Raw genomic sequence first — 11,079 nt, 5'->3', positions numbered from 1 at the left:
ATAGCAACACTTTACTCATAAATAAAACACCTTTTATTCATCATCTAATGTCAATTACACTTTACAAATTTCATAATTTATCTAACTACTAAAACTTATATCATCCTTCAGCCTTATTCTCCGAGCATGTTGGAGATGCTTAACCCTACTCAGTCCCTTCGTTAGGGGATCTGCTAGGTTCTCATCCGATGATACCCTCTTTGCCACGAGGATTCCTTCTTCTATTCAATGTCTGATGAAGTGATATTTTCTGTCAATGTGTCTGGATCTCCCATGATCTCTTGGTTCCTTGGCTAAGGCAACCGCACTATTGGTGTCACAGAAAATCTCCATTGGCTCTTTTATAGCTGGTACAACTCCAAGGTCTCCGATGAAGTTCTTTATCCATATAGCCTCCTTTGCTTCCTCGCTTGCTGCTATATACTCTGATTCACAAGTGGAATCAGCCACTGTCTCCTGCTTGGAACTCTTCCAAGTGATTGCTCCTCCGTTTAAGGTAAAGACCCAGCCCGACTGAGAGCGGAAACTATCCCTATCAGTCTGGAAGCTAGCATCACTATACCCTACAACTCTCAAGTCATCACTCCCGCCGAGGGTAAGGACCCAGTCCTTAGTCCTACGCAGGTACTTGAGGATATTATTTACCGCAGTCCAGTGTGCCTTGCCAGGGTTCCCTTGATACCTGCTAACCATGCTAAAAGCGAAGGCTACATCAGGTCGAGTACACGTCATAGCATACATGATCGATCCTACAACTGAAGCATAAGGTAGTCGACTCATTTCTGCTATCTCAGCCTCAGTACTAGGGCTTTATGTCTTACTCAATCTGACATTACTCTGAATGGGTAACTCACCTTTCTTGGAGTTATGCATGTTGAATCTTTTCAACACTTTTTCAACATAGGTGCTTTGACTAAGTCCAATTAGTCTTTTACTCCTGTTTCTCAAAATCCTTATCCCTAGGATATAGGCAGCTTCACCAAGGTCCTTCATAGCGAAACACTTCCCAAGCCAGGACTTAACTTCCTGCAGAGTTGGGATGTCATTTCCTATGAGTAGTATGTCATCCACATACAACACCAAAAAACTAACTATACTCCCACTAGCCTTGACATACATACAAGATTCATCTTCACTCCTAGAAAAACCAAATTTGTTGACCTTTTCATCGAAGCAAAGATTCCATCTGTGAGGTGTTTGCTTTAATCCATAAATGGATTTCTCAAGCTTACACACTCTATTAGGGTACTCATTGCTGACAAAACCTTCTGGCTGACTCATGTAAACATCTTCAGTCAACTTTCCATTAAGGAAAGCGGTTTTGACATCCATTTGCCAAATTTCATAGTCATGAAATGCAGCTATTGCTAACAGAACCCTAATAGACTTAATCTTGGCTACTGGAGAAAAGGTCTCATCATAATCCACTCTAGGAATTTGAGAGAAGCCCTTTGCAACCAGCCGAGCCTTATAAGTGTGTACATTACCATCCATGTCAGTCTTCTTCTTGAAGATCCATTTGCACCCTACAGTCTTACGACCTAGTACATTCTCAACCAAGTTCCAAACTTGATTGTCATACATGGATTGTATCTAGCTATCCATAGCCTCTTTCCATTTAGCAGACTCTGGGCCTGCCATGGCCTCTGTGTAGTTGTTAGGTTCATCCAGACCTACTAGTGTCTCCTCACTAATAAGTGTCTCACCTTCCGCAGTAATATGGAAACCATAGTAATGCTCAGGTGGATTCCTAACTCTCGTGGAATGCCTCAGAGGTACAGACTTGTCAATTGGCTCAACAGGATTTTCCTCCTCGAGTTGAGGGCTAGGGTTTGAAGTTCCTTCACCGCTTGACTCTTGAATTTCTTCAAGATCAATTTGCCTCCCACTGTCTCCTTGGCTTATAAACTCTCTCTCGTAAGACTCCTCTTCTTACTACAAAGACCACATTATCACTAGGTCTGTAGAAGAGGTAACCAAAGGATCTTTGTGGGTAGCCGATGAAAATACACCTCTCGCTTCGGGGTTCTAGCTTATCATGAGTCTCGCGCCTCACAAAATCCTCGCAACCCCAAATCTTAATGTGGTCTAGGTTGGGTACTTTACCAGTCCACATCTCGTGAGGAGTTTTGGCAACTTTCTTTGTAGGGACTAGATTAAGAATATGGGCGACAGTCTCTAAGGCATACCCCCAAAATGCGATTGATAGCGAAGCTCGACTCATCATGGAACGAACCATATCCAACAAGGTTCGATTACGCCTCTCAGCTACACCATTCAACTGTGGTGTCCTGGGAGGTGTCAATTGTGAGACAATCACACATTCCTTACGATAGTCGAGGAACTCTGAACTAAGATACTCACCATCTCGATCGGATCATAGCATCTTAATGTTCTTGCCCAATTGATTCTCAACTTCCTGTTTAAATTCCTTAAACCTTTCGAAAGTCTCTGACTTATGCTTGATTAAGTAAACATATCCATATCTACTGTAATCTTGAGTAAAAGTCAAATAATAACGATTAGCATCCCTTGTGGGATGTTTGAATGGTCCACACACATCCGTGTGTACAAGGTCCAACAAACCTTCACTCCTCTCACAAGAGCCTGTGAAGGGTGGCTTTGTCATTTTTCCAAGTAAGCATGATTCACAACTATCATCTGACTTTAGGTCAAACGACTCCAATACTCCATCCTTTTGGAGTTGGCCTATGCGTTTCTTGCTTATATGTCCAAGACGACAATGCCATAATGATGCTTTATCTAAGTTATTATTATTAATAGAATCAATACACAATACGTTATTTCCTAAGTTATCAACCACATATACTGTTTCATACACGCCATCACAAGGTAATGCTTTAAAATAAAGAACATTATTAAAGAAAGCATTAATCGAACCAACTTCATTATCAAATGAAAAGGTGAAACCTTGTTTATACAATGCATGAAAGGAAATAATATTTTTGCCATTTCTGGAGAATAACAACGCTTATTCAAATCTAAACTAAACCCACTACTTAGCGATAAAGTATAAATTCCAATCTTGGTGACAGGTCAAGCTTTCCTGTTTCCCATGATCAAGTTTATTCTTCCTTGCTCCACATCCTCACTTCTTCTTCTTAGTCCCTGTAAGTCAGAACAGTTATGAATACCACAACCGGTATCAAGGACCCAAGAATTAGAATGGAGTGAGTTATTAGATAAGATAGTGTAAATACCTACATGGTTGGGTTTAACTTTCCCATCCTTCACATCTTGTTGGTACTTTGGGCAGTTCCGCTTCTAATGTGCCTTTTCATGGCAATAGAAGCATTCAGCCTCTTTTGGGTTAGAAGAAGGAGTGATGAAACCTTTCTTGGTTCCACTTGAAGAAGAGCCATCAAGGGTCCTAACCTTGGTACCCTTCGAAGAACTCTTTCTCTTCTTCCCTCGTCCTTTCCCGATTGCCAAGACAGAGGCGAAGTTGGTAGGAGTAGGAGTAGTAACAACCGCCTTACCCTTAAGACCACTTTCCGCGGTCGTTAACAGTCCTTGAAGTTTGCTAAGAGTGACCTCTTCCTTGTTCATGTGGTATGTCATGCGGAATTGATCATAACATGAAGGTAAGGAGTGCAAAATAATATCTATTGCTAGCTCCTCGAGGAAGTTCACATTAAGCTTCAGCAAACGGTCCACAAATCTTTGCATTTTCTGCATGTGGCCCATGATGGGTTCACCATCCTTCATGTGAGTTGCTATCATGGAGGAGATGATTTCATACCTCTCTTGACGAGCACTTTGATGGTATCTTTCCATCAAGTCTTGGTGCATCTCATAGGGGTAGAAATCTTGATAGGATTTTTGGAGATCCGCGGCCATAGTGGCCATCATGATGCATGCCACTTTGGTGGCATCCCTTTCATGTGCCCTAAACTCAGTGATCTCTTGAGGAGTAGCAACTGTCTCATCAATCTCCTTAAGCTCCTTATCGAGGACATATTCCTTGTCCTCGTAGCGAGTAATCATTCTGATGTTTCTGATCCATTCATCAAAGTTGGATCCATCAAAGGTGACTTTCCCACACAAGTTCATAAGAGAAAAGGAGCCACTAGGATTAGAGCCAGAAGCAGCGTTGTTTGCAGACATCTTGTAAGAGAAGAAAGAAAGAATTAGTTTAGATATAGAGATAGACCTTAATAAAACACCCAAATGTAATATTAAGGCTAGGACCCAATCACAATATATTATACTTAGAAGAGGTATGCCGTAATCTAAGTAATAACATATTTGAAAGGTAGGTGAATGACGATTCACCAATTTCCACCAAAGTCGAAATATTAAAAATATTTAATTTGGTTTTTAGAAACTCCTAGATTCTTTTGACATTCAATGAACTTTTCAAATGCATGTTTCAATCTCGAGTGTGCCTTCCAAGTTTTGTGACTGGGATGCTGAGGATCACAAAACGAGGTGTGAAGTAACCATGCAAATTACTTGGTACCCTTAATAAATTACCCCTCAATCGATGTGCCGGTTAACCATACACGCTCCATCGATACTATGATAAATATTAAGTCACCCTTTACCTACCTTGTTAAGTCCAAGTTAGTGTGCCGGTTAACCACACACGCTCCACTAACGACTTAGACAAAGTGTAAAGTGTAATATCATGGATTAGCACCTTATTCACATTTTTCCTAAAGTAACTAAGATTGGGAATTTAATAAAACATTTAGTTACTTTATAATATTCATCATACTTTTAATGAGAATTTATAAGTCCTTGTGTTACCCATTCGGCTAACGACCTTCCACCAGTCAAGCAAGCCGTGGGTGAGAGTGGACACCCATTAAGTTGCCATTTTATAGGCAACAACCTTATACCCACCTTATAGACCGGCTTCGTGAATGCGGCGTACTAGCGGTAAGACGACTTTAATCTTATACATATATATTATTAATGTATAATATTATAAGTAGAAGGGTTGAATTTTAACTTTTAAAATTCTAAGGGTTGGAACTAAAGTTTTTAATATGACTTTACTTGTTCCAAAACTTGAGGGCAAGTTTTGTAAACTTTCAAAACTTTTCATTTCTTGTAACTTATGAGTTTAATAGAGTAATAAAAATGAAGACTCTTCATTTTTCCAACTCTTGGGTTCTTTTAATGGTTTTAATGCAAGTGACTTTTGGTTTTCCATAACTTGAGGACAAGTTATGGACTCCATTAAAACACATAATGATCATAAATTAATCTACCACATAGGTTACAAATAATTCCTATGATCATCTAAACATTATAAGATCAAGAACATGAATATGAACACTTTCATGAATAAAAAATTACACATAAAACTTTGTAATTTGAATAACAAGTTGTTGTAAATGGATTAACAAAGACATTACACCATCTAAAACAAGTTTTCAAGTACCAAAACAGTTTAGGGTAATGTTTCTAGTCCATTTCCAGCAACTAAAGTCGAAAATCTGCACTCTGTGGCTCCTACTTTCCGAGTGCATGAACCTACTCGGCGAGTAGGTTGAAGATACACAAGAACTCGGCGAGTCCCCCCATGGACTCGACGAGTTCATCAGGCAGACAACAAGTTTTTCAACTTTTTCCAATATTTTGCATCAAGTATCAAACAAACAGGCCTAGGCTATGATACCACTGATGGGTTTTGAGCATTCTAACACTTCCTAAGTGTACATGCAACCCTAATAAACCTTGGATCTATGTTTCTCTAAGATACATGCAAATAATTAATTTTCAAAGGTTCATATCCTAACTAGCATGGCATGGGGAACATGAATCAAATAAAGCTAGTAGAAATACTTACGTTATAGTAGTAGTTGATTCCTTGAAGTTTTAGAGCCTAGCACCAATAATGTGGATGCCTCAAATGGAAATCACAAATCACCACAAACTTGGAACTTTGAGAGAATAGTCACTACTATCTTGAAATTGGCCCTCTTGTTTTTTCTCACTCAACTAGTGTCCACTAGTTTATTTCAAGAACCAAAGCCTCCTTTATATAGTGTGGTGGAGTAGGGTTACATCCATGTAAACCCTAATACCCATGTCTCTTCATTTCCATGAGATCCATGGGTTAAAGCTCCATAGAGTATCCATGGACTTTCCATGCAAGCCTAGCCCATTCCAAATAAGCATTAGCCCATGCTATATAAATATAGAAGCCCATATTTAATTAGTAATATCTTTGATCTCTAAATTAATTATAGATCAATACTAATTAAATAATATGATCTTATATTAATATATTAGAACTTATAATATATTAATAAATCATAACTTGTACTATTCTCAAAAGATTATCCATAAATTGTTCGGGTGAAGTGCAACCCAAATGGACCATGCCGGGTCGGGTCAAGTACATACCAAATATAGTTATAGACTTAGACACTATATCCAACACTTGATGCCCAATTCTCGAAGTGTGAATTTTAGTTACGAGAGGTCTAGTTCTTGGGGTACCTCATTAACCAGAATAGGATCTTGGTTGATGGGACAAGGTTGAGGCTATTATGTAGTGAGAGGTTCCAAAGTCCCCATCTGAGATCAGGAGTTTATTGGGACTAGAATGGTATTATCAGATATTTATTCATGAATTCTCCAACATTGTTGTCCCCCCTCACTCGTCTGACGAGGAAGGGAATGGATTTCCATTGGGGACCTGAGCAGCAGGCTGTATTTGATACTTTGAAGTGGAAGATATGTGAGGCCCCAATGTTGACCCTCCCTGAGGATATTGAGGATTTTTTAGTATTTTTGTAATGCACCCATCACCGGTCTGGGGGCATGTTGAAACAAAAAGTGACCCTCTTTCAGCTAAGGAACCACAAACCTGAAGACTTGATGGTAGCATAGAGAAGACTTAAAATGGAGATTGCTTTTTGTAGTATGTCAACTGCAAACTTGAAGACCAACTGTAGAGATGGACGCCGCATGAAGACTCTTTTGTTACTTTAACTAACATTGCTTGTTTACTTTGTTTTATCTGGCGAACCTTTCATTGTCACCATAGTCAGTTGTTTAATATTAGTTTACTCCTCAATGTAACTTTCAGGACTCTATAAATAGAGCATCACTCTTCATGTACTACTAACACCTCCTAAACTTCTATTTGAAATACAAATATCGTTCATATCTATCTCTATTATCTTCTGATAAACCGAGTCCCTCTTCACTATAAGTTGATCGCATTTACTAACTTGTGTTTGAATGCAAACCTCATTATGAATTAACGTGGTATCTACTTGATATAACTTGTTACTATTTATTTCCGTTATATTTCCGCAATCTAACTCTTCTAACTTATTATTGTTGAGCTAACAAGATCCTTCGGGATTAACTTATTATTCCGCATTATATTATCTTGTGACTAAAATTTGTTCAAGTTTTTCTCTCAATAATTGGTACCAGAGCTAAAGTGGTTGCTTTTAAACAAAACTCTAATTTTAGAAAGCCTTCTATATCACTGAAGCTCATTCTCGAAAAAAACAAGGAAATATGGCAGAAGATATTTCATTGAACGTTTCCAACAGTGTTGGAGGCTCGAATCGATCTCCTATACTCTTTTCAAAGGAGTACCACCATTGGTCTCAAGGAATGGAAAGGTATCTTAAGAGGCTCGGTAGAGATGTATGGAGGTCTGTGGAAGAAGGACTCCATGTCCCTTTCCTCGCTCTTGCTCAAGCAGATGGTGCTCAGGCATGACTCGGTGGAACTCAGGCAGCCATGAATTGAATAACAAATGATGATCTTGACAAAATTGAGAAAGACGCCATAGCCTTTTATGAAATCTCATGTAGTGTTGATCCAGATAACTTTGACATCATCATCAACTGCAAATCTGCCAAGGAGGTGTGGGAGGTGCTCAAGAATCTTTACGATGGTCAGAACAAGCTCAAGACAAAAAGCTCACCACTGCTCTCAATAAGCTCAACAACTTTAAAGCTCTTCCCGATGAAAGTCTTGAAGATTCATCCAAAAGGTTCAACCTTATCATCATAAAGCTATCAAATGTCGATATAGTTCAAAGTAATCACGAGACAAACCTGTAATTCTTGAATGGTTTTGGTAGACACTAGACCACTGCTAAGATGATAGTCTAAGGAGATAGAAAGATCCACACTGTTTTATTTTTCAAGCTCTACGGTGAACTACAAGCGCAAGAATTGACGTTGTTAAAGGATTGTGCAGAGTTGGGCGGACCACTCGCTTTAATGTCTCAAACCCCGTAGTTCAAAACTCCTCAGTACCCATATACCGTAGATTAATCATACCAACCTTCATATGACAACTCTCCACAGTCTTATGAAGCCGATGTAGAACTTGATGACGAAGAAGAGTTTCAAAATGCCATTGCCCTAGTCAACAAAGAGTTTAACAGACTCCTACCACCCTAATTTTGAAAGAATCAATAGCTCACCAAACCACCTTTTAACCGGAACTTCAACCCAGAGAGTAATCATTTAAGATATCCCAAAAATCCTCATCATCCACAAATTGCCCTGTAAACAAAAGAAACCCTGCAGATCAGCCAATCCTCATACTCCAGTACCACTACCGAAGACAAATACGGAGTTCTTGTTTGTCATAGTGTCACAAAGAAAACCACTTTGCCAGAGACTACAAAGAAAATGTGGTAAAAGACAAGGCATTTTACCTCAGAATGGCTCAAGAAATGAAGGATCAGGAGAAAGAGAAGCAAGTGAAAAAGGATCATCAAGTATGGTCCTCGGGTGATGAAGAAGAAGAAGTTGACAACAACCAAAGAAAAGGAAAATTTTGCATGGTAGTAGCAAGTGCTGAAGACAGATCCTCGAAACTGTGGAAGAATTATTGCTACATGGCCAAGGATAGAACTCTCAGCATCATGGAACATGTAAAAATTATGATTCATTCTAATTATTACATCCATGATTGTGAACCTTACATAAAAAGACTTAATGATACTTGTGCTTCCGTCCTTTCAGACTACAACAATGCCCTAGATGAAAAGAACATAGCGCCCCAAGTGTTGTACCATGTGAGAGGAAGAAAAGAAGACAAAAGGCTTAAGGTCGCCATGTTAGAAAAGGATTTATTGTTAGAAAAAGATTCTAGGATGTTAAATGAAACTCAATTAGATATTGCTTTGAGTCAATAGGATCTTGCCCGAAAGAAGATTGTACGTTTAAATTTTTTAATTGAAAAAACGTTTAATGAAAGTCAAGCTATTGAGAATCTTGTTAACAATGGGACCGTAGACAACACTTATAATTGGGGATGGTCTAATGGGTTCTCAACCGATGAGACCTCCTCTCCCTGATTCAATGTTGAACATCCCTTTGTCCCACCGGATAGACCTTTTCAATATCCAATCAATAATAAGACTTATCCTGAAGACATCAAATTTCACTTCGATATACTTCATGAACTTAGCAACAATTGTCTCATTGAGGAAATTCTTCCTGAATGCTCGGGTAATTCAGATGAATTCATACACATTTTTGGCACAATTAGTCTTGGATCTCAATCAAGCTCAGTTGTTGATGAAGAAATTGTCTTGGAAGGACCTGAATTAGTTGTAGATTGTCCATATTTGTCTTCCAAGACATGTCTCATTCAAAAGCCATCTCTGAATTACTCTGCATTACTCCAGTCCTCTCTACTGCAGACTCAAGTCAAATCCATAACTACTCTTCAACCTATTTTGCATGAATTACCAATTAACAATTTTGCATTTGGCCAATGTTCTCAAAGTCATGAATTTTATAGCTCTGATGACTCAAGTCCTCGACCTTTACCTTGAACAAAGAATTTCAAAAAACTGCAGTTAAATGTTTATGATGTGGTATCACCAAAAGTTTAAGCAAAGCAGGCTTTAGAAAAGGAGATCAGATCCCGACGTGAAAAGCGGGAAACTGATTTTTAGAACAAAACTTTCAAAAATCAATTCAAGTTGTCAAACAAAAGGAATTTCGAAAAACCCATTACTGCAAAAAAAAACTTCAAAACACACTGCAGTTAATGGATCGTGCAAAAAAGAATGTACAGTGACAAAATCTTTTGATTCAAACACTTCTGCAAATTTTCAAAAAAGAAGTCAAGTCACTTCCACAATATTCCTTAACAAATCCAAAATGGAAGGGTATTTTTCCAACTCCAATTCTTTCAAAATCACATCAGTCAGTCACAAAGTCAAAACCTAAGACTACACCACTTGACAAGGCTTTTTCATGTCCCACGGACACTCCAAGAAAACACACCGCAACGACAGGTCACAAGAAACAAGTCACATCCTTCGAACCTATGACCAAATATGGTCTTTGGATAAATGAGGAGAACCTTGCATTTGGTTTCTACCCACTAGAAGAGTCACATCTAATCCCAACACGTAACATTCAAAAGGTGTAAAACATCCTGGACTTGGACTGAAATCAGAAAATAAACCTATTCATAAGTCCCACATGTATGCATTTGTTAAGAAAGTGTCCCACATTACCCAGGGCTCCAAACTTGTTTAGGTGTGCAAACTAACCAACTGATTGTGTACGCAATGTTCAACGAGGAATATGAAGCGAAATGGTTAATTGACAGTGCCTGCTCGTTGCACATGACAGGAAGTTTAGAATACCTTCGTGATTTCAGGCCAATCAGTGGTGGTGGGCATGTCACCTTTAGAAACAACGCAAATGAGATTATAAGGGGTTATGGAGTGTTGACTACAAGGATCTTCTCTATTCAATAAGTTTCTTACGTAAAGGGTCTTAAACACAATTTGATAAGTGTTGGTCAATTGTGCAAAAGTAGACCATCGGGTTGAATTTGACAGTGAGTATTGTTACATAATGACGAGTGATAGAAACACATGCCTCATCAAATCTAAGGCTGAAGGGACAACGTGCCCATTAGATGCCTCTCTGATCATTGGAAAACCACAACTGTGTTTTCTATCAAAGGCAGTGTCTGAAGTGAGTTGGTTATGGGACCACAAACTAGCTCACCTTAATTTTGGATACATTAACAGCCTGGTCACTGAAGAGTTACTCCAAGGACTACTAATCTTGATGTATAACAATGATACTCTAT

This window comes from Lactuca sativa, chromosome 9, assembly GCF_002870075.4.
Source record: "Lactuca sativa cultivar Salinas chromosome 9, Lsat_Salinas_v11, whole genome shotgun sequence".
Taxonomy (NCBI): domain Eukaryota; kingdom Viridiplantae; phylum Streptophyta; class Magnoliopsida; order Asterales; family Asteraceae; genus Lactuca; species Lactuca sativa.
The sequence above is the reverse complement of the archived record's forward strand: the minus strand, read 5'-3'. Positions refer to the sequence as shown.